The sequence below is a fragment of the Polypterus senegalus genome, chromosome 4, assembly GCF_016835505.1.
Source record: "Polypterus senegalus isolate Bchr_013 chromosome 4, ASM1683550v1, whole genome shotgun sequence".
Classification (NCBI taxonomy): Eukaryota; Metazoa; Chordata; class Cladistia; order Polypteriformes; family Polypteridae; genus Polypterus; species Polypterus senegalus.
The window spans coordinates 141,411,850-141,435,780 of NC_053157.1; the positions used below are offsets into that span (position 1 = coordinate 141,411,850).

General features: G+C 37.3%; 1 pseudogene; it reads left to right on the plus strand.

The window, feature by feature from the left end:
• LOC120528754 overlaps nt 1-19,474 on the plus strand; it is a 90,640-nt pseudogene extending 71,166 nt beyond the window's left edge.
• The last annotated feature ends 4,457 nt before the right edge of the window (nt 19,475-23,931 follow it).

The window sequence follows — 23,931 nt, forward strand, 5'->3', positions numbered from 1 at the left end:
CGCAACAAAACTAATGTATTTTTGAGGATGCTTTTGATTACTCATCTAAAATTCACTCTTCATCCTCCTTGCGTCTGTTTTATGAGTGGAGCTTGTCCATCCCCAAATTCTAGTATTTAGCGGCTGACTTGTCTGCTTTGCATGGCTGTGACAGTCAGTCCAAACTAGGCAGAGGAGGCTTTATTTTCCTCCAACCTTCTACCTATCTGAAAGGTACTGGATGTGTTAATTAGCAATTTGAGATTACTGAATCACAGCTTTATGTCTTGTCACCTACCTATTCTTTATTCTTTTTTTAAGGTGGTCTAATGATCCTTTTGACTATCTGGTTTTGATGATTAATTTTCCTGACTTTGTATGCTGATTGCTCACTTATTTAAGCAAATTATACTCTGGTTCCAACCCCAACAATTTTGTTTTTGTTTTCGCCACACTTTTATCTTTATAACTCAGGTACTAGAGCTCTACTATTGAAATGAATAAAGAAATAATATTATCAAATCAGTGTATTTTTTTCTGTCCTCCAGCTGGATTCTGGGGAAGTATTTGTTTAAAATCGCTAAAGAAAAATAAAGTCCATGCTGTAATAATGCAACAATTTACTTTTACATCATCATAATTACATTAATGGGTGTTTCTTGCATGGGGTTTGCATGTTCTCCTGTCAGCGTGGGTTTCCTCTAGGTGCTCCCATTTCCTACCAGAGTCCAAAGATATGCAGCTTACATAAATCGTCATTGCTTAATTGACCCTAGTGTGTGTGTGGATGTGTTTTCACCCTGCTATGGACTGTCATCCTGTCCGGGATGTTGTTCCTTTCTTGCACCCTGTGAGTTGTTTTAATAGTTTTTCAGCAACCTTTAGGAGAAATCTGAAACTTGAACAGACTGGAGATTGGGCATCTCCTTTTAGTGTTTGACAGAGAAGCACATCTTAATGCTGCCACTGCAAAACTTAGCTAAAAAAACAATATAAACACTGAATTTCTGGAGAAGATGACTTAATATTAGTGAAATTATTTCTCCATGCAGCAAAATAATTTTACTTGCCAATACATTTTAAAATAAGTTAGTTCCAGTCTAGAAATAAGAAAAGGTTTTAAACTGATAAAATCAGCCGAGGAAAAAATGTTCAAAGATTTGAAATAAGTAGAAAATGTTGGGTTTTTTTTAGAACAAATTCTGTAGAAATACACTGAATAATAGAAAATATTTTTGAATTCATGTATTTTGCATTCTTAATTTTAGCAAGACCAAGGAATAAGAGAATAAATCACTAATATAGGTGGAAAATTCTTAATACCAGTGGAGAATGATTGTCCTGTTACTTGAAACAAGTTAGCTCATCATGAAATAACTAGTCCAATATTTAATCTCAGAGCATACATCTTAAAACAGGAAAATTATTTTAAAAAATTATAAAAACAAAACTATAAGTAAAAGATGTTTCTATAGTAACTTATGGAATATGTTAAATCAGCCTAATTCAAGAATGCAGTAGACTTGACTTTTTGTTTTATTACATCAGGACAAAAATCAGTAATCTGCAACAAACCTTTAAACATGTGCAATAGGACAAAACTTTGCAGTATTATTACATATTTTCAACACATTCTTGAATTTATTGGGTTAAATATCACATCTTCAAAAATGTAAATGATTTAAAAAAGATTAAAAGAATCTTCTGCAATTTAATATATTTTCAGAAAGCTAAAGGGGAAATGATTGCAGATATAATTACACTGTGTCAAAAATAGCAGTGTACATGTAAGTGAGATTAGCAGACAGATATATTAGAATATATACTTAACAAAAAGCTGCTATATTATCCCATCATTTGTTCCAAATAAAGAAGATTGTTTTCAGATTTCTTGATCAATTTCTTCTCATATCCATTCCATTAATTAAGCTTTTTTCTAGGTAGTTAACTTTAATCTGCTTCTTTTGTTTTAAAGAAGAACCTTTTTTAAATGCAAGCTAATTAATTAACATGAACTCCTGTGATTCCAGCTGTTTTGTAATGCACTTGTTTGTAAACTGAACTCTTATATTTTGCTATTACAAATCAAAAAGACTGACTATAAAAATGGACATTTAAGTGTTAGAGAAAAGTAGACAAACGCATTTTTGTTCAAAAAGCATTAGGTGAAATACACACTGTGCAAAATCTTTTTTTAAAATAAACTAAATAGCTAAACGATTCTTTGCAATGAATGTCAGAATTTTACTAATTTACGTTGGATGTTTTCCAATTTCTTCTCAGATCTGCAGAGTACACTTTGATGAACCATTCTCATGTTGTACTACAAGACAATATACAAAAGTCTTTCACAAATAAGAACAAGCAGGATTAGCTATTTCATGGCATTGTCATGTTATATCCAAAGTATGAAGCCATATTACTTAATATTTCACTTGATCACTGCTTCCAAAATGTTTTGCAAATGCTTGCTTTGTTGATAGAACACATGAAAGTGAAGGTAAGCAGGACTGCTAGAATACTGTGTGACACCTTCCTGTTTGAATTTTTTAGCTCTTTCACCTACATGATTTACAGTCTACCTCTCATTAAATATTTCTTATCAAAAGTACTCTAAAGATGTGGTGTTGTGCCCTTAAATAAAATTACTGCTCTAAATGTTCAAATCAAATTACTTAATTATTGTAGTATCGAAAGAAAATAATTAATTTCTAGGTATTTGCTTCTCAGGGGAAAAGTATTTATTCACTTAATCTGTAGCCATCACAGAGAAGCTACGATTTACACTGCCAGAGGGAAGGTGATTTATTTATTTTTCCAGGAATGTGCCCAGCCTTGGCCAACTTGCACCACTCACACACAGAGACATGGAAACAAATGGATTAAACAATAATCAACTTAAATATATTAAGCAAAAATAGAAGGTGAAATATAACTAAACAATAAACAAAAACAATCCCTCCCAGCTCCCTGACGGTGAACACAAATATAATAAAACCAGAAAACAACAACAAGCATGATAAACACAAAGTCCAATATACTGTCTCAATGATGAGGCAACTGATGATGAGGAATGAAGAAGAAATGAAAATCCAGGAAACAATTTACTTTAAGTAAAGTAAAAAAGTCCTACTGGTATTCCTGATGTGTCGAAGGGTGATGAGATTGAGAGTGCTCCCATCACCAAAGCATGATAAGCATTCCAACACAGTAATCGCATGACACGCAGGCACAAGACAGTCTATACATCCTAAACAGGTGTAATATTTCACAACAAAATGGTAATCCAACAGTGGTGATGCTGGTGGCAAGACAGAAGGATTAATTCCGACACAAACTCCAGAACCCTCCAGCGTCTAGCCGGATTCCCTTTAAAGGGCCTGCCAGCCTATCTTCTCCCCAGCAGACACTGTGCTGTCCACAGACATCCCATCAGGGCCACAGCAGGGACCACAGGGAGTCATAGTTCTTGATTTATGTAGCGCTGCTAGAAATGTACACAATAAATGTGTACTACAAACTTAAATTCTGAAATATGTTGCTTCGGAAATAACATAGTTTTCCCTTGGGCAAATAAAGCACTATCTGTGTATCTGAGTGATAGGATGCAACTAGGAAGTATCCTTAGATATTCAAAATGCAATGGGAAAACACATTATCGTACCAAGCAACAAATGAAAGAAAATAACGAATGAATAATTTAAAAAAATAAACATGCAAAAAAATGTTAACAGTACTGAAATACATTTAACCTGACAAATTACATTTCCCCTTACAAAATATTACAGTACAATAACAATGTCTATGGTTCAAATATTCTGCACATTTAATAATGATATTTACATGAAAAAATGATAAACCCCATAGTTAATATTTTGGTAATTTTTACCTAATTTTATATATATATATATATAGTTCTGATAAGGAATAATGAGCATTGTAAAAATACCTTTCTAATATCCATTATTTAATAGGGAAAATTTTGTCTCACAAGGCCAGATGTTCTTCTCAAACGAGAATTTATGTCTGGGGACATGCTGTAGTGCAGAGAAATCCTGTGCTACAAAGGCTACACTCACTGGGATTCTTACTAAACCACCCAGCTTAGGTTTCTCCAGTCCGTACATTTTAAACTGCTGCCGAGGATTCAGGGAGATGACAAAAGATACTGAGCAAAAGACTTGACCCTAAGAAAAAATAAACGCTAAAATTGCTATTATCCATTAGGAGCTCAGTAGCAGATGGTAACTGAAGCTTAATACAGTGGAACCTCAGTTCATGAGCGTCTCGGTACACGTACAAATCAGTTTACGACCAAAAAGTTCGCCAAACTTTTGCCTCGGTTTACGACCACACACTCGATATATGAACAAGCCAGTTTCCCTTTCGGTTTGCACATGTTCAGTCTCTTCCTGTGCATTTCCTGTGCAGCGAGCGAGCGAGCAAGAGAGAGAGAGAGAGAGCACACACACACAGGCGTGGGAGAGAGGCACCCACACACACACACGAGACAGAGGCGCACACATACACGAGACAGAGGCACACACACAGGCTCTCCAGGCTCACGAAAGAGAGAGAGAGCGAGCAAGCGAGAGAGGGAGGGCTGGAGCATAAGGTAGAAAAGGCTTGTTTTTGTTTTCAGTTCTGTTTACAGCGATGGGTTCATAGCGTGCATTGTGGCAATGTCACTTTTCTTGGTGGTTTATTAAATTACGGATTTTTCACATGTTCATTTTTTACCCTGTGTTTAAAACTCATTAAAAAAAAGTGTTTTTAGTGAGCGGTTCCTAGCACTATAGTGCGAACTATTACAGTGTTAGATAGATAGATGTTAGTTTTCTCTGTTGTTCAAGGTTTTCTCAGTGTTATTCAATGTTTTTACATTTAGTTTACTATTACACTGTGAATTCTATGATATAATTAACTATATTTGTGCTTAAAAACTAAAAAAATATATATTTACATACAGCTCGTACGGTCTGGAACGGATTAATTGTATTTACATACAATCCTATGGTGGAAATTGCTTTAGTTCACAACCAAATCGGTTTATGACCAGAGTTTTGGAATTAATTCTGGTCGTGAACCGAGGTTCCACTGTAGTTAAGTTGCTGATTGCAATGAGTGATGAGACAGTGCAGATAGACAGACACACAGACATATAGACCACAGCATCTACTGGGCTCCATATGTTTGAGAAATGCCTCTGTCTGGTATGATATATTTCTGTAATATAACCTGTTGCATCACTATATGGGTAACAGCAAACAGAGTTTAGATAAGCATTCTGTTCTATGGGTATATGAAGTGTTAAAATGCCACAGATATTTTGTCACATTATGCTTGCATTACCAATTAGACAGTAATGTTAAAAGTTCTTTAGTTATTGTTTAGAAACACAGTCAGAAGGTGAATGTTATATAGCCTCATCTGTGCATCTACTGGAGTTGTTAGGTAGATTTGTTGACTTGGTTGCTTTGAATACTGAAATTTGCGTCTTCATTATCCACCCTCTTAACGATAGTTCTTTTGATGGAGTGTGGCACACATACTTAAAATACAGTAGTTATTTTGCAGTTCATATTTTCATTAATAAAGCTGTCAATTCTTTAAGCTTACATAAATTCCTATACTATCATCGTAATGCTGAACAACAGATAGCACACATGGCACCTGCAACAACATATCATTCACGTTTCCCATTCATCCATTGATATCCATTGAATGCCAATGTGTAATCTGATGATACAGAAAGATTTTTCCCTTGAAACAGGTTATGTTTATACTTAAAATGTGCAGTGTGCCCTATGCACACACAACACACCTTTATATGTTGTGATAGACGGCCAGGAACCCTGCCCCGCCAGGACACCTGGAGGAAGGAGGAACCGGGAGAGCGGCACTTCTCTTCCCTGAGCATCTGTACAGGTCTTGATCCCTCGAGGACAGCGCTTCCGGGACACCACTTAGCTGTTCAAAACCACCACACATACTTTGAGCGTCAACTTCATTATGTGCTCGATTGGTATAGATATGTGATACTCAGTGTGCCGTCTAATTGATTCCACCCAATTTTACGCAAAATTCACTTATACTGAAGCCAGATGTATCTATACTAATAAAAGGCAAAGCCCTCACTGACTCACTCACTCACTCACTCACTCACTGACTCATCACTAATTCTCCAACTTCCTGTGTGGGTGGAAGGCTGAAATTTGGCAGGCTCATTCCTTACAGCTTCCTTACAAAAGTTGGTAGGTTTCATTTCGAAATTCTACGCGTATAGGTCATAACTGGAACCTTCTTTCGTATACTGTATATGGCCATAGCGGGCAGCTCTGTCGCCGTGGGAGGCGTGGCGGGTGAAGGAATGTGCTTAGCATATTCATAAGTCAGGCTGCTGTGCAACCCAGCACGCCTCCCATGTAATTGACTGCCTGCCCATATAAGGCCGTTCTTCGCTGTGGTGTGTTCACTCCTTTCCTTTCTTCGCCAAGGAAGCAGCGTTTTCATAGGTTCTCCACTGTTTTAGCATATTCATAAGTGTGGCTGCTGTGGAAATCAGCACGCCTCCCACGTAATTGACTGACTACCCATATAAGGCCATTCTTCCCTGCGGTGTCTTCAGTCGTTTCCTTGCTTTGCGAAGGAAGCAGCTTTCTCACAGCTTCTGCACTGTTTTATAAACGAACGATATATAAGAAAGTCTTTTTTCCTTGCTTCGCCAACGAAGCAGCCTTTTTATTTAATCCACGGGTTCTCTGCTGTTTCATTGTTCATTTATTACGATTGTTATAGTTATTGTGTGGGTTTTATTTAATCCACGGGTTCTCTTCTGTGTTCACTGCAGCGTCTTCATTCGTTTTCTTGCTTCGCCAAGGAAGCAGCTTTCTCACAGCTTCTGCACTGTTTTATAAACAAACGACATATAAAAAAGTCCTTTTTTTTTGCTTTGCCAACGAAGCAACCTTTTTATTTAATTCACGGGTTCTCCACTGTTTTATTGTTCATTTATTACGATTGTTACATAAGTGCGGCTGCTGTGGAAATCAGCACGCCTCCCACGTAATTGACTGCCTGCCCATATAAGGCCATTCTTCCCTGCGCTGTCTTCATTTGTTTCCTTGCTTCGTCAAGGGAGCAGCTTTCTCACAGCTTCTGCACTGTTTTATAAACGAACGACATATAAGAAAGTCCTTTTTCCTTGCTTCGCCAACGAAGCAACCTTTTTATTTAATCCACGGGTTCTCTTCTATTTTATTGTTCATTTGTTATGATTGTTATAGTTATTGTGTAGGTATTTTACACTTAGTTTACTGTTCAGGTACTCATTTCCTTTATTTAATCCGCGGCTTTTCTGCTGTGGTTTTGTTCGACTACCTGCCCATATAAGGCGCTCCACAGTTTTTTTGTGAACCGGCCTTTACACAGCTTCTTCGCTGTGTTATAAACGAACGACATATAAGTCCGTCCTTTCTCCTTGCTTTGCGGTTCTCTACTGTTTTATTGTCTGTTTATTACAATTGTTACTTGTTACTTGTTGTTGTTGTTATTTAATCTGCGGACTCTCCGCTATTTTTTTGTTCCTTTATTACGATTAGAGTTATTTATTGCTTCCCTTCTTTGGCTGACTACCTGCCCATATAAGCCGCTCCGCTGTTTTTTTGTCAAGCAGCCTTTACATAGCTTCTCCGCTGTTTTATAAACAAACGCCATATAAGGCCTTCATTTTTCCTTGCTTCTCCAACTAAGCAGCCTTTTTATTTAATCTACGGATTCTCCGCTGTTTTATTGTTCGTTTAATACGATTGTTATAGTTATTGTGTAGGTATTTATACTTTGTTTACTGATCAAGTACCCATTCCCTTTATTCTTCCAACTATGCCCCTATTAAAATGTCTATCGACGTGATCACCATCAATCAAAGAACTATCACTTACCGAGTGGTGTCCATGCCCGGAGATGGCGCCTGCCTTTTCCATTCTCTGTGTTACATATTGCACGGACATATCAGGCTCACTTTTGATATCCGCAAGGTCATTGTGTCTTATGTATTAAATGACTGGGAGAGGTTCAAAGTGTGGACTGATGATGGTGCAGGAGATAATTATACTACACAGGAGCACTATTAGACTGAAATGCTTAAGCCCTTCACCTATGATTCTGCATGTGAGTTGATGGCTGCCGCTGAATTCTTTGGTTGTCGCTTTCAAGTGTACCAAAATGGGCAGATATTTTACACCTTTGGAGAACCGTCAATGCCTCTTAAACATCTTAGATTCACAGGTGACAATTTGAGTAGTGGACACTTTGATGTTTATGAATATTTCACCTCTCAAAAGCTGGATGCGAAGTTATTGTTGTATGCTTACATCGATTGACACATGCTGAATGTCACTTCAACACAAATCCAGCTGATTATTACAGCGGCAATCCAAGCTATGAGAACACAGTAAAAAGGAGGCATATCAGACGTCGTGGTAGATTTTCTGATACAGCTAGACGGAATCAACTTCGTGCAGCTGCCGCCAAATATTCGCAGAAAAAGCCACAAATTCATAGGGACGCTGTCGCTAAATACTCGCAAGCACATCCACAAGTTCATAGGGACGCTGTCGCTAAATACTCGCAAGCACATCCACAAGTTAATAGGGATGGTGTTGCTAAATACTCGCAAGCACATCCACAAGTTAATAGGGACGCTGTCGCTAAATACTCGCGAGCACATCCACAAGTTAATAGGGACGCTGTCGCTAAATACTCAAAATAACATCCACAAGTTAATAGTGACGCTGTCGCTAAATACTCGCAAGCGAATCCACAAGTTCATAGAGACGCTGTCACTAAATACACGGAGTCAAAACCATAAGTTAATAGAGCTTCTGTTTCTAGATACAATCCCAATAATGAAAAGCGGCTCATACGAAAACAACAGGTTTGGCTCAAAAAAGCCAATTGTGGATTTGCGTACGACCCAAACATACATTATGAGTCTGACAAAACAGTACACATTGGATCTATGGATGTTCACTGTGACTATTGTCAAGCAAAGAAGTGGAAATGCGAGTCTCCTGGTTTGTGCTGTAACGGTGGTAAAGTCTCTCTCACTCCATTATGTAATCTTCCTCACTTTCTTGAGGGCCTGTTAAATGGCGAAACATCCTCAAAGTGAGCATTTCTTGAACAACATTCGAAAGTACAACAGCGCATTTCAAATGACATCATTTGGTGCTAACCAAATCGTTGAGGGAAACTTTATGCCTTCATTTAAAGTTCAGGAACAAGTGTATCACTTGATTGGCAGTCTTTTACCTATGCCAAGTGAGGAACACAAATTTTTGCAAATTTATTTCGTCGGGACGATGAAAAGGAAGCACAAATCCGCTGCGCTAATTTTTCTGGACTTAACATGCCCCTGGTCAAGCAATTACAAAAAATGCTCCATGACTGTAACACTTACATCCAGGACTTTCACTCCACAATGGACAGTATTTCAGATGATGACAAAGACTTCAAAGTTGTAATTCACGCAGACAAAAAACCATTACATGCACACAAAGGCAGATTTAATAAACCCACAGTTCATCAAGTTGGTGTTGTCATTGTTGGGCAAATGTTCAACAATAGAGATATTGTCTTGAAAACCAGAGACAATAAACTGCAATTCATTAAAGAAACCCACAGATCCTATGATGCACTTCAATATCTTCTCATGTGCTGCTATGGTGAAGACGGCTATTCTGTGTCTATACCTCAAGTTCATGCTACCAGTAAGTTACCTATGAACAAAACCGTCTCTGCAGCAAACTTCTATTCATACCGGCTTATGATCAGACAACATCATGCTAATAATATCCTTTTCTTCCGAACTTTATTAAATCAGTTTTTAGTTGATATGTACGCAAAAATTTAATCTGAAAGACTAAATTATATCAGACTAAATCAAAAACTACGGGCTGAACATTACGTTCACTTAAAAGATGCTATTGACAAAAACGACACTGATTTAACAGAACTTGGTCAAGCTGTGATATTACCATCTTCCTTCACTGGAGGACCTCGCTATATGCACGAGCGTACACAAGACGCAATGACATATGTTCGTCGTTATGGCCGCCCTGACTTATTCATCACATTTACTTGCAATCCTAAATGGCCTGAGATCACTGAAATTCTCCTTCCACGTCAAAAACCTCACGACGCCACGACCTTATCAGTCGTGTATTTCATCTCAAGATCCGCAAAATGATAGACTTGCTCACGAAGAGTAACATTTTCGGCTGTACAAATTGCTACATGTACACACTAGAGTGGCAAAAGCGAGGTATTCCCCATGCACACATTCTATTGTGGCTAAAGGATATGATTAAACCAGCTCTCATCGATCAACTCATCCATGCAGAAATTCCTGATCCACAGACTGACCCTGCCCTACACAAAATAGTAAAATCCAACATGATTCACGGCCCATGTGGACCTCATAATATCAACTCGCCCTGCATGATCAACAGAATATGCACTAAGAAGTACCCGCGTCCGTTTATCTCACAAACTCAAACCGGAGAAGATGGTTACCCTCAGTACCGCTGGCGCGCACCTGCTGATGGAGGTCATACAATTAACATCAAAGGAGTAGATATCGACAACAGATGGGTGGTCCCTTATAGTCCTGTGCTGTCCCGCTTCTTTAATGCTCAGATCAATGTCGAATTTTGCAATTCAGTAAAATCAATCAAATACATCTACAAGTATGTTAACAAAGGAAGTGACAGGCAGTATTTACAATACAAAATCAAAATGACGAAGTATCTCGATACGAAGCTGGTCATTACATTAGTAGCTCTGAAGCAGCCTGGCGCATTTTCTGTTTTCCCATTCACAAACGTTTCCCTCCGGTCGTTCATCTTGCTGTGCATCTTGAGAACGGACAAAGAATTTATTTCACAGAAGGCAATGTTGCCAATAAAGTACACAATTCACCACAAACGAACCTTTTAGCATTCTTTGACCTTTGCAAACACAATGATTTTGCTAAACAACTTCATTATAATGAAATTCCATCATATTATGTGTGGGCAAACAACATGTTTCGTCGAAGGAAACAGGGCAACCCTGTACCAGGATATTCGGGAGTAAAAAAGGATAATGTACTGGGACGGGTCTACACTGTACACCCGAATAACTCTGAATGCTACCATCTTCGACTGCTGCTCAACAAAATCACAGGTCCCACATCATTCCAATGTCTCAGAACAGTTAATGGTGTCCTACATCCGACCTATAAGTCAGCCTGCAGAGCACTCGGTTTATTACATGACGATATCAACTGGGACGAGACTCTGCAGGAAGCTGCTCTATCTCGCTCACCTCAAAAGATCCGTGAACTATTTGCTATCATGTTGGTGTTCTGCCAAATGGAAAACCCCTTAAACCTATGGGAAAAACATAAAGACAGCATGGCAGAAGATGTTAGGAGACAGACTGAAAGAGATCATATACGAACAGAAGTCCACCAGTGGTTAAATTTGATCTATAACAAGTGTCTACAGTTGCTTGAAAACTACGTCATTGCTATTGGAGGTCAATCTCTTCATCATTACGGTTTGCCTTCACCTTTAACAGAACTGGCACAACTTGCATCAAATCCCGAGTACTTGAAAGAGACATCTTACAACACCTCGCACTTGGCCAATATAGTCACAAATAACGAACGGTTGCTAAATAGTGACCAAAAGTCAGTTTATGAGCAAATCATGAGCAGAGTTGCGTCTACCACTGCCACGGTGTTTTTCCTTGATGCTCCAGGAGGAACTGGTAAGACATTCCTAATAAACCTTCTCCTTGCAAAAATCCGAGTAAAACATAACATTGCCATAGCTGTGGCTTCTTCTGGCATTGCTGCAACTCTTCTACAGGGTGGCAGAACTGCTCATTCAGCTTTCAAACTGCCTCTGAACCTCAACCATACTGAATCCCCCATGTGTAACATATCAAAGCAGAGCAACATGGCTGAAGTGCTGCGAAATTGTCACCTTATTGTCTGGGATGAATGCACTATGGCACACAGAGCAGGTATTGAGGCTTTAGACAGGACCCTCCAAGACATCCGAAACACCAACAAACTTATGGGAGGCTTGACAGTGTTGCTGGCTGGAGACTTCCGCCAAACCCTTCCAGTCGTGCCCAGAGGAACACGCACTGATGAAGTTAAAGCATCTCTGAAATCTTCATACTTATGGCCACAAATCCATGTTGTTACTTTAAAAATAAACATGAGAGTTCATTTGAAAGGCGACAAAAAAGCCAAGGAATTCTCTACTCTTCTGATGAGTATAGGTGATGGCACCTTCATACAAGAAAACCGTAAAATAAATATTCCTACAAATCTCTGTCTCATCGTGAATACCTTACAAAGCCTTCTTCAAAATGTTTACCCCGATCTACGAAATCTCCATCAAAATAAGGTCTCATGGTTAAGAGAGAGAACTATCCTGACACCAAAAAATGACATGACTCTGACTATAAACCACATTTTACTTCAAGAACTACCTTCACAAACAAAAACATAGCAATCTGTTGATTCAGTTGTAGAAGTAGAAGACACAGTTCATTATCCAGTAGAGTTTCTGAACACACTGTTACTGAGAAACTTACAGCCACCGAAACTTTGTAACGGCACAAGACTTCAGGTCACATCTCTACAAAACAACCTAATTGAAGCAACTATTTTTACTGGCAGTGCCTCAGGTGACACAGTTTTTATTCCTCGCATCCCAGTTATACCATCTAATCTCCCATTTCAATTCAAATGCTTTCAATTTCCAGTAAGGCTCTGCTTTGCAATGACAATTAATAAGTCTCAGGGACAAACACTACAAAAGGTTGGCATTGATTTGAGGCAGGATTGCTTTTCACATGGCCAACTGTATGTTGCATGCTCAAGAGTGAGCTCAGTACACAGCTTAGTCATATTACAACCAGAGGGCCGAACTGACAACGTGGTATACACAGAGATCCTTAACAATTAATTTTTTACATATTTTCCCTCAGTTTAAAAATGTTTACTTTTTTCTTAATAAAAATATTCAGACAGTATTTCACCGCTGCGAAGCGCGGGTATTATGCCAGTAATATATATGTCTGGAGACAGTTGACAATAGGGAACATTAAGTATAAAATCAGATAAACTTCTCTAGGTTTCGAAGAAACTTATAAGGACTAAGTATTCACCTGCATACTGCATTTACATATGCTGCATGTTCCAAGTTATTTATTAGAATAAGACAAAATATCCGAAAAAAAAAATTTCATCCTCTGCCTAGTTTTTTTGTAGCGTTATATACAGTATTAGTCTCTATATTATCAGTAAACAACCACATCGATATTTAATCTTTGTCCGGTTCTTGTCATTTCAAGGGCTGTAGCTAATTGTTTATACCAAAGTTCTTAAAGTCACACATCAAGATTGTAAATGTACTTTTTGAGATAGAGCGTGCTTCCTCAATTGTGTAGACTTCTAATTTCTTTACAAACCTTTGTTCATTAGTCCATAGTTACAACCTTTTGAGAGGTTGCACACAGTTATCCTTTCTTGCTATCATGAAGTCATTTTCTAAACCTCTTAACTCTTTAGGGAACTGAAGTCTATCCCAGCTAGCATTGGGCACAAGGCAGGAAGAAACCCTGGAGAAGGCACCATTCCATAAAAGTAAAATAAATTTTCAAAGGTATCCTGAGAGCGTATTTGTTTACACCTTATTTGAATCTCTTGATATGCTGCACCTTGGAAATCCATGCATAATAAGTAAAATAAAGAAGCATTTGTTTGCACTAACTCTGTCTTTGAATGTGTCTATTAAAGTTGTTTTTCCCCAAAAGTTATTAAAAAGGTATTTAGAATTTTTACAATTAAATTATTATTATTATTATGCCTTTAATTTAAATAAGGTTAATGGATCATGGTGAGAAAGAGTGACAACATAGTGTATGTTGGTTAGCACAAGAATTTCATGCACTCTCTATATGTAACCTTAATAACCCTATGACCTACAGTATGAAATCCCGTGTTTGTGCATACAAATGTTAAGTTATTTATAGTATATGTATTACATCAGTCCTAATTTAAAATCCATTTCTTTGGGTGGGCACCAGTTGGGGGTCTTCAATTTGCACATGAAAATGTCTTTCCTTTTTTTTTTGTTGCTTTACTATTTCTTCCTGACATCAATACAAAATAAGAATAAAAAGAAATTGCACATGAAAAAAAAATCATTTTAACTCCTCAGTAGTTTATGATAGATTCCATTGTTATGCTATCATGCAGCAATTTATTGAACTTATTCTGCTTGTCTTACCATTGCTGAAAATAGCGCCTTCTCAAAAAAATACTATGCTGAAAATTCAACATAATTATAAAGGGAATTTCAAAACCAACAAATAAAAATTAAATAGCATGATTTTTTAGGGCAAGGACTCATTTTCTTAAACTTTTAAATGCCTATTTTTAAGAAGTGTTAACTCAATGAAAATATGCTCCTTAGGTAGATTTTGCTAAAATCTTAAGTGAGGAATTTTAACATTAACTTGATTATATTCCACTGCTGTACTATGCAGACCAACTTTGTGGTATCCTCTGTTACCTGTTCAGGCTCCAGAAAGTGCCACTGCAGTGGAAAACATCCTGTACTTTTCCTGTTCTTCCACTTAATGACTACCAATCACTGGCCCTTACGTCCCACATCATGAAAAGATGGCAGACCCTATTTGGTCTTATGAAATAAAAAAAATGATAATTTGTGATGATTATTTGGTAATTGCTTTTGTTGAGACCATGCTGAGACTCTAACACAGTTACTCAGGTAAAATATTATATTACAATTGACAGGGCATGAGAGTACTGGCCTCTCACTGGTATTTCTAATTGTGCCCTTAATAGGACACCGTGAAGCTATCAGTCAGTCAGCACACCCAGTGGACTCTTACCAGTGCTCCATGACATCCATGACAGATGCCTTCCTTTCATTTCAACCCTAATTTTGTCTGCTGCCTAGCATGTTAACTTCTGCCACTCAAAAGAAACTCTGGCCACCACAGGATGCAAGATAAAAGAAACGATCATTTGTTTAATTATCTTTCCAGCAGGATTGTGACAATTGTAGCCAAGAACAGTTAAATCCTCCAACACATTATGTAAATAATTTAATTGGGCTTGATTATTCATAGAATAGGATGGGCATAATTTTATGCAATGTTGCAATACATATAATTAATAATCTGATTTTGTTTAATAGTTGTTGACTCCTCTACAGTATTTTGAAACATTTTATTAATACGATTGCATATCACTCTCCTGTATATTTTGTGTTCAAATATCATTTGTCTTTTCATGTTATGATTGACTTAAATAGGTAAAAGTTCCTAATTATTTTAGTAGACCAGAGATTATACTCAAATAGGACCCAGTCATAAATCTTCCCAGTTAAGTTCTGTTAGTTTTAGTAATGTCTTTTTATAATCAGGAATTTAAGTAGTTGATGTTCTTTTTGTTATTGATTTTCTTTTCTGTTTTTTGTTGTTTTTCATCATTGTTACAGTGATACTATGGTGAGGCATGGACAAGAATGTAAATTGTAACATTCTCATTTTGTTTTTCATTTCTTGTTGTTCTATTTTTGTTCATACTTTCATGGGAGTAGTGTAGAATGCTTTGTGTTGCTGGGCAATGTGATGCAACCAAATGCAGTCAATATGTACAATGAAACATCTGAACTTTGACTATCAACTAGGAGACGTTTGCAAGAGACTTGGCTTTCTAGCAAATGAAAACTCTTAAGGAAAGGAATTCACCTTTTCAGCATTATTCTGTGTGATTATGACTTAGAGTTTGGTTTTGTTTTAGTTAGCATGTTTAAAGATAAAGATCACTCCTGTGCATTGAATCTTTATTGTCTCCTTTACTATTCTCCTGTTCTGCCCTTTAAAATCTCTGCCACTTACAAATAAATAAATAATTGTCCTTTGAACTACAGCTTATCTTGCTTAACATGTGTTTGTTTTTCTTCTTATATTGCATGTGTACTGTAACAGGATATTATCTGGCCTACAGGACACAATATGTCTTGATGAATGTTCACAGAGGAACCCATGAGATTGCTAAATCGGAGGTCTCAGTAAGGAGGACTGTCTCTGAGCACATGTACAATAAATAAAGGATCACTCTCTGCAAGCAGAAGTGGTTTAATGCAGCAAAAAAAGTTTACTATTTATACAAATACACAAATGACAATATATTATTAACAATAAAGAGTTAATTTTGAGTGCTAATAAAAAATGTCAAATATTTGGTGACTTTTTTCAGAAATCTTAAATTACTACAATAAATATTTGAAAATGGACAATGTTATTAGGTATAAACCTACTATCTGCCAGTTGGAAACATTAGTGAGATTATGGCAGTCATTAAGTACATTTGCACACTGTATCAATGTCCTGGATCATGAATCATTTGGGATACTATATATGACACTAACGTGTACCCATCAAACCTATCAAGTTTTAGAGTTGAAGTTAGAGTGGAACATTTTACATCTCCCTTCTTGTGTATCTTGTTTGACTCCTTTGACATTTCTGCTGATAAAGTTTACTGAGCTGACAAACATATGTTGCCTTTTATTTTTGGTGTCACAGATGTTTCAATCCACGGCTTACTTTCAGGAGCTGTCTTGTGTAGTTTTGCAACCCAAAGCTGCCATTCCTATGGAGTTTAAGATCATTCACTTTTGAAGTTTGGGGATAATAATGTTTATTCTTGAATCTAGATACACTGTGCAGATCACCTACTGTTCATATATAATATGCAAATGTATGTTTCCTTGATGTGTCTTTGGGCGTTAAAATGAATCAATACATTAAAAGAGAATATCCATTTCTAGATCTAAGGCAGTATTTCTTTCCACTGCAGGTTATCTAAGCAAATGTAATACAACACTAAACTCTCAATAAAAATATAAAAACTAACAGGTTCATATTTTTTCCTTTTAATACCATTGTTTTAATATTTCACCAACTCTAGAACATAATATTAATTATTTATTTAATTTTTTTCCCCTTCTTATTTATGCAAATATTTAGAAGTAGTTCTTCTAACCCCATGCCTTACATACAAAATAACATGTCATTATAGCAAACATAGCAGTGGTGATCCTAATAATAATATTATTAAGAAATGGTGCTAAATTCTAAGGATGAATAAACCCAAAGAGAAAAAGAACAAAAAAACGAAACAATAACATTAACACCAAAACCTTGCTTAAGCATCCCTGCGTGCGGACAGACATATGCAGTATGGCATTTTTTTAAGGAAGAAAGCCAATCCATTTTAAAAGTATTTTTTTTCAGTATTAATATATAATTACCAGCATATAAAATTGTAATATTTAGATAATTTAAGCAAGAATATTCAAAGTACATGTAGAAAATAAAACATATATTTCCTAAATTTTAGCATGTATATTATGATGTGATTTACTGCCACTACAGCAGCTATTAATTACAAACTTCACATTATTTAAGCAAAGCTTTAAAAGTTAAAACTGTTGAGATCATATTTGTCACAATCTTCTTCTTCTTCTTTCGGCTGCTCCTGTTAGGGGTTGCCACAGCGGATCATCCAAAATTGCTGTGTCACAATAATCATATTATATTCACTTTCTTTGATATATACACTGTGAAGTTTTTGAGACCCTGAAACTCCCAAACTTGGATGTTTGGATTGCTGTATCAGACACTTCACCCTGGCCTCTTTTAATAGGGAAGAGGAATGCCCTCTTTCCACATGTCCTAGCCACCAGATGGTGGGGCTCACCACTAACAAGGTCAGGCAAGGAACTGGCTTAGAGACTGAACTTGATTTGTCCAGTGAGGTAGGGGATAGCCCCTCACCTTGGGGTCTGGGACAGTTGGAGGACTCTTTGCATCAGGTGCCCACACCTTCAACCTCCACAGGCTAGGCACCAGGAGAAGAGCAGAGTACTGTGTCTGGCCTGATCCTCCGACAGAGTTTGCGTGCCTGTAATGGGCCGACAGCAGCTTACACTTTGCCTTTAAACAAGGGCATGTTATAAATGACTCTTATTAAAGATAGCAGGACGCCCTGAATTTCAAAACACCACACTTTTTGATTAAGGAAGATTGCTTATATTGGGCGATTTCCAATTGCATAGGGGAAGGACTGAGTGAGCATTTGGTGGTCCTGAGCGGGCACAGATAGACAGTTTTAAAGATTGCTCACACCCATGTCTTGGGGATTCATGTAGGCATGGAGAAGACCAGGGATCGCATTTCAAAACACTTTTATTGGCTGAATATGGGCCAAGATGTGGATCAATTATGTAAGTCTTCCCCTGACTGCCAAGTTCTTTCCGCTCATAGACCTGCGTGGGATTCCTTCTCACCAATGCCTATTTTGGATGTTCCCTTTCAGAGGGTTGGGTTAAACATTATTGGAGTAAGAGTAGTTATCAGTACATGCTCATGTTGGTTGATTATACAACAAGGTTACCCCCTAGGTGGACACTCTGCAGAAGGCCAATGCCCAAGCTATTGCTAAGACTCTATCAGAAATATTCATGCATATTGGCATTCCTTGCAAGATTTTATCTGACCAAGGTAAGCCCCTCACTTCTTGCATCATGAAGCAGCTGTGTAGAAACCTTGCAATTAAACAATTAAGCACAACTGTTTATCACCCACAGATGAATGGCCTGACTTAACAATTTAACAAGACTTTAAAGCAAAGGAGGCAGGTAGCCCATGACAAACCAACCTCCTGGGACACTTTGTTGGCCTTCCTCCTATTTGTTATTTGTCAATCCCCTGAGGCATCCACCAGCTGAAGGATATTTTTTGGGAGGAATGGACAGGAGTTCGTAGTGTAACTCATGAGGCGAGATATGTTGATCAGGTTGTTTTTCTCCAAGAGCAGATTTCTAAATTGTTCTTTATTGTGGTGGAGCATCAGCAGCGCAAGCAGGAAGTATAAAAATGTAATTACGACAACAAAAGCAAACTTCATGAATTCAAAAAGGACAATTGGGTCCTGGTGTTGATCCCATCTGACGCTCATAAAATTCATGTGAAGTGACTGGGTCCAGCAGTTGTGGAAGAACATATAAGTCCCGTAAATTGCAAGATCAGAATACCCATTCTGCAAAAGTCTATGCAATCTTACATGTTAATCTTTTTGAAAGAGTGGTACGAATCGCACAAGGTGTTGGCCATGTCAGTGGCAGTCTCTCAGACAGAGGTTGCAATTGGTGATAATTTCATGGACACCCAGAAGCCTCAGTTGCAGTCACTGATTGGGAGGAACTCAGATGTCTTTTTAGCCATGCGTGACCGGAATGAAATTGCTGAACAAAAGATCGTAACTGAACCCAGAGTTAAAATACAGATGCATCCATATCATCTTCCAGAAATGATGAGGAATGTGATTTGAGAGGAGGTGAAGCAGATTCCCGAACTGGGTAGGTGTAATTCACGAAAGTACAAGGGAGTGGCGAAGCCCAATTCTTTCAGTTCTAAAGCCGTTCGATTCTGTATTGATTTTAGACACTTGAATAGGATCTCAAAGTTTGATGCACACCTGATGCCCCATATTGACGACTTGTTTGAGAAACACAGACAAGCCTCGTGTATTTCCACCCTGGATCTCATTAAGGGATACTGGCAGGTAGCCATGGAAGCATCCAGTTTCAAGAAGACTGTATTCAGCACTCTGGACAGGCTGTTCATATTCACCAGGCTCCCTTAGAGGCTCCATGGTGCACCATTGACTTTTCAGTGTATGATGTATAAGATTTTGCTGGGGCCTATCTCGATGACGTGGTCAATTTCAGTAATGATTGGAGGTCGCACATTGACCATCTGCAAAAGGTGCTTGATGGTTTCAGCCTGATGGGGTTAACAATTAACCCTATTAAGTGTAAATTGGCAATGTTTGAAACACATTATTTGGGGTGCTCTGTGGGGAACAGTTTGATTAAACTTCAGCTGGATAAGGTGGGTGAGGTGCTTGCATATCCTTGTCTGGAAACACAGACGCAGGTTTGTGCTTTCCTAGGACTTGCTAGGTATTACAGATGATTCATTCCTAACTTCGAAAATAGGGTCACCCCTCTCACTGACCCAAAAAAGGGCCAAAAAGCCCCTAAAGGCTGTGGACTCAGCATCTTCTCTCGGGTGCGAGACAGAGACTCACACGACACAAGTAAAAGCAAATTAAAATGCTAAATGAGACAAAGGAACATATGATGAAGATGACATGTTTAAAAACAAGATTTTCATAATATTATTTAAATAACAAATTTGCTGCAGTGGGCTGGCGCCCTGCCCGGGGTTTGTTTCCTGCCTTGCGCCCTGCGTTGGTTGGGATTGGCTTCAGCAGACCCCCGTGACCCTGTAGTTAAGATTTAGCGGGTTGGATAATGGATTGATGGATATAACAAATTTTGTGGATGTGATATCTTTTAATAGATACAGGTTGGCAATTTATTTCTACTTTATATATGTTTTACAATTACACAAAGCTTAGTCAATACAATTTAATAATGGATTACGCACCTCTGATTTACTCCTAAAATGATTCAGTAAGTAAAGCTTTGATCTTTAAGTTAGAAATTAATTTATCATAATTGTTGTTGTGCCTGGTATCAACATTATGAAACAGGAACCTCTGGTGCATCTAGAACAAAGACAAGGTTCATGTTGGTGCCTTAGGTTTTGCTTCTCCTCCTGTGTTTTGGTGGCTTAGTTTAGAGAAAAGGCGAGATACCACTAAGATGGTAACTCTTTGTAACAAGTAGAAAGCAGTAGCCAGGTATGGTAGCTGGTCCCTTATTATCATTTTTTGAAACATTATTTACAACATATGTTCAATAAATAATACAATTCCATGCATGCCTATTGTTCCCACATTGTAAACAAGATTCTGTCATGTTCTACTCATTCAGCTTTGATTTTGTTTTTTGTTTACATTTCAAAAGGGTTCTGTTCTGCAGCTCATACAGCATAGTACAAGCCAAATACTTTTACTTCTGTATATAAATGCAAGCTACATCTACAGTTAAGCCCATGGGAATGTCATACCTAACCATGCCAATTCATTTGCTCCTTGATATGCCTTGCCACATTAGCGCATGATTCCTCCAAGTCTTTTCATTTTTAAGTGTTCTTTTTGACAGTCTTTGCAGTTCTAAAAGCAGCTACCAGATGTTGAATCTCTTTCTGTGAACACAGTGTGATGATTTGCACTGGTTTACTGTGAGAAATCTTTCCACTGTTCTTTCTAAAAGGTTGATTTTTTTTCCCCTTTTATACAAATCTTCATCCCATCACTCATATTTTTAATTGCATTTTTTCACACATATATTTGATTATTTCAAAAATTGATTACTTCCTTTCTTATCAGTAACTTTATCCTCACATGTACTTTTCTCTTATAAAAACAAGTAGAAACAGATTAAGCAAGGTTCTGTTTGGCTCTGTTGATTGATGTAAGTAGAGAGTGTGCTTGACTGTGGCTAGTAATATACTGAGGCTTCAGACATAAGCAGTGCATATTTTCCATAAGCACTGCACGCACAAGTACTTCTGCCCTGTGTATCTGTGTCTAGATAAACAATAGGTTTTAGAACACTTGTATGAGTAAGATGCACATAATTCAGAGCCTAAGAAATGATAAAATCCACAGTACATCACAAAGAAAAAATGCAATGCAATTACTTGTTTTAATAAATACATGACATATCTTTCAGAAATATACTTAAGCTTCAGCTATAAACCAACCTGTTCACACTTGACTCATGTGCATTTGTAACAGGAATCCACCCTTTCATCCAAATTAGAAAGGAGAGTCTTAAAATACGTAATGAAAACATCTAGGTCACATGGAATATTGATAGTGCAAGGGATGTTTACATGGCTCTGCATTTTTTACAACTCTGGCAGCATCAGGAGCAAAGCAGGAAATAACTCTGAAATATGTCACCAGCATGGTACATGCCTGAATTACTCTACTAATTTACAGTCTTATGTTTTGCCTAAGCTTGTCGGAAAGAATTCAACAAGAATCATAACACCACGAAAGAAATAATCCTTCATCCATTTTCTAACCTGCAAAAAAAAAACAATAAAAAATTCCACCTCAATGAGTCCTTTACCAAAACAAATATGTCATTTGGTTTACAGATGTAGCTGTTAGCTACAACTTTCAGAACCTGTAGGAACATTATACAGTATATGGTCCCCTGTGTTATTATGAAAAGCTCTTTTCAGTTGTTTAAACTTCTTTTAACAAACGTTTGGCACTAATACCTGTAAGTAAAAAATAAATAAATTGAACTGTACTTTTGTCTGTTACCTATTTTCCAGTCTAGTATGTGATAAGGCAACTCTCCTTGCATACTTTGATGACAGAACAGGGTCATGATTAACTGTTACTCAAATCCCTTAATAAATGGATTAGTGTCCAGTTGCTGTGTCTCTGTCATTTCAAAACATTGTGCATCCCAAACATTTTTAGTAATAAAATCCATTGCACTTCTCATTCCATTGGATGGCACATCACAAATATTAGCACTATTTTTATGAATCCCACACCAAATGGCATATAACAGAGATATTTGCACTGCAAACGTAAACAGTACATTCTGTGTAGATCATTTGAATTTCAACCTGTAGAATATCAAGTATATGTGTTTTCATTTTAGATAACTCTTCACTCCTTACCACACCATTTACAAAATGTTAGTTGGCTGTAGTTTTAAACCAGTTTCGAAAGGATTTAGTCATCTTTATAATCATCTATATACCTGGCAAGCTTTGGCTGCTGTGCCCACTACTTTAGGTTTGTTTCAGGGCCCTTAGCACCCCCTTCATCAATGAATCACATTCCACTTATTGATTGAATGGTATGAGATGATGTTATGATGCACATGGATACAATATGTTATTGTACCAATACATTATAGTACACCATACGGTGTCTCTCAGGCACTGCACTATGGGGAGCAAAAGTGGACATTGCCACTCAACTAAACTTAATCAGATTCCTCTTCTTTTCTTTCACCTTAAAATCTGTTGTATGTTGTCCATGGTAAGACAACTACACCAGCCGCTAATTCACATCAAATGCGAGTTAGTACAGCATAAGCACTCAATCATTCAGTTCAAACTGACCCCATTCTGTTTTCAAATGCTTCAAGCAGGAATAAAAACAGAAGTCTTTGTTGCAGATCTTTTGCAGTTATTTCTTGCCAATTGTAGATTAGGTATGGGGTAGTGTATTTCAGGCAATTGTATTTTTTTTTTGAGTGTGTAGTAATTGTTAAGCAAGTGAATTTGCTAATTATAGCAAATGTGACTACTTCATGTATAGCATATTTATGTTGAATTGAAGTTTATAAGTATATTGTCCTTAGGATCGATGAATCTGTTAAGGCAGGTATATGTTGGAGGAAGTCTTTTTAGGAGAAGTTATTATTAATTATAATAAAATATCAATTAATTAAATAAAAATTACTGATTTTACAATAACACATTTTAGTAATTAGTAACTATTGTTACTTAGGTAGTTGCAACTGATCAAACAAAATGTCACTACCACCCTTGAAGAATTTTCCTTTTTGCCTTTAACTTGATCTTTAGCAGTTTGGCCTTATTTGCTAATAAATCTGGTATTTATAAAAGCCCTTTTTATATAAGCCAATGGTTTACAGTAGTTCCTCCTATTATAAGGTTTTTGCTATATTTTTGTGGGATTCGTTTTTGAGGCTTATTCCTAATTCTGGGCCTGCAAAACATGAGGCAGGCCAGTGATGCCCCTTCAGTCTCACATTTAAATTCCTGCTGAAGAGTCACTGCTTTACTCTAGCATACCATGACAAGAGCTGCTGA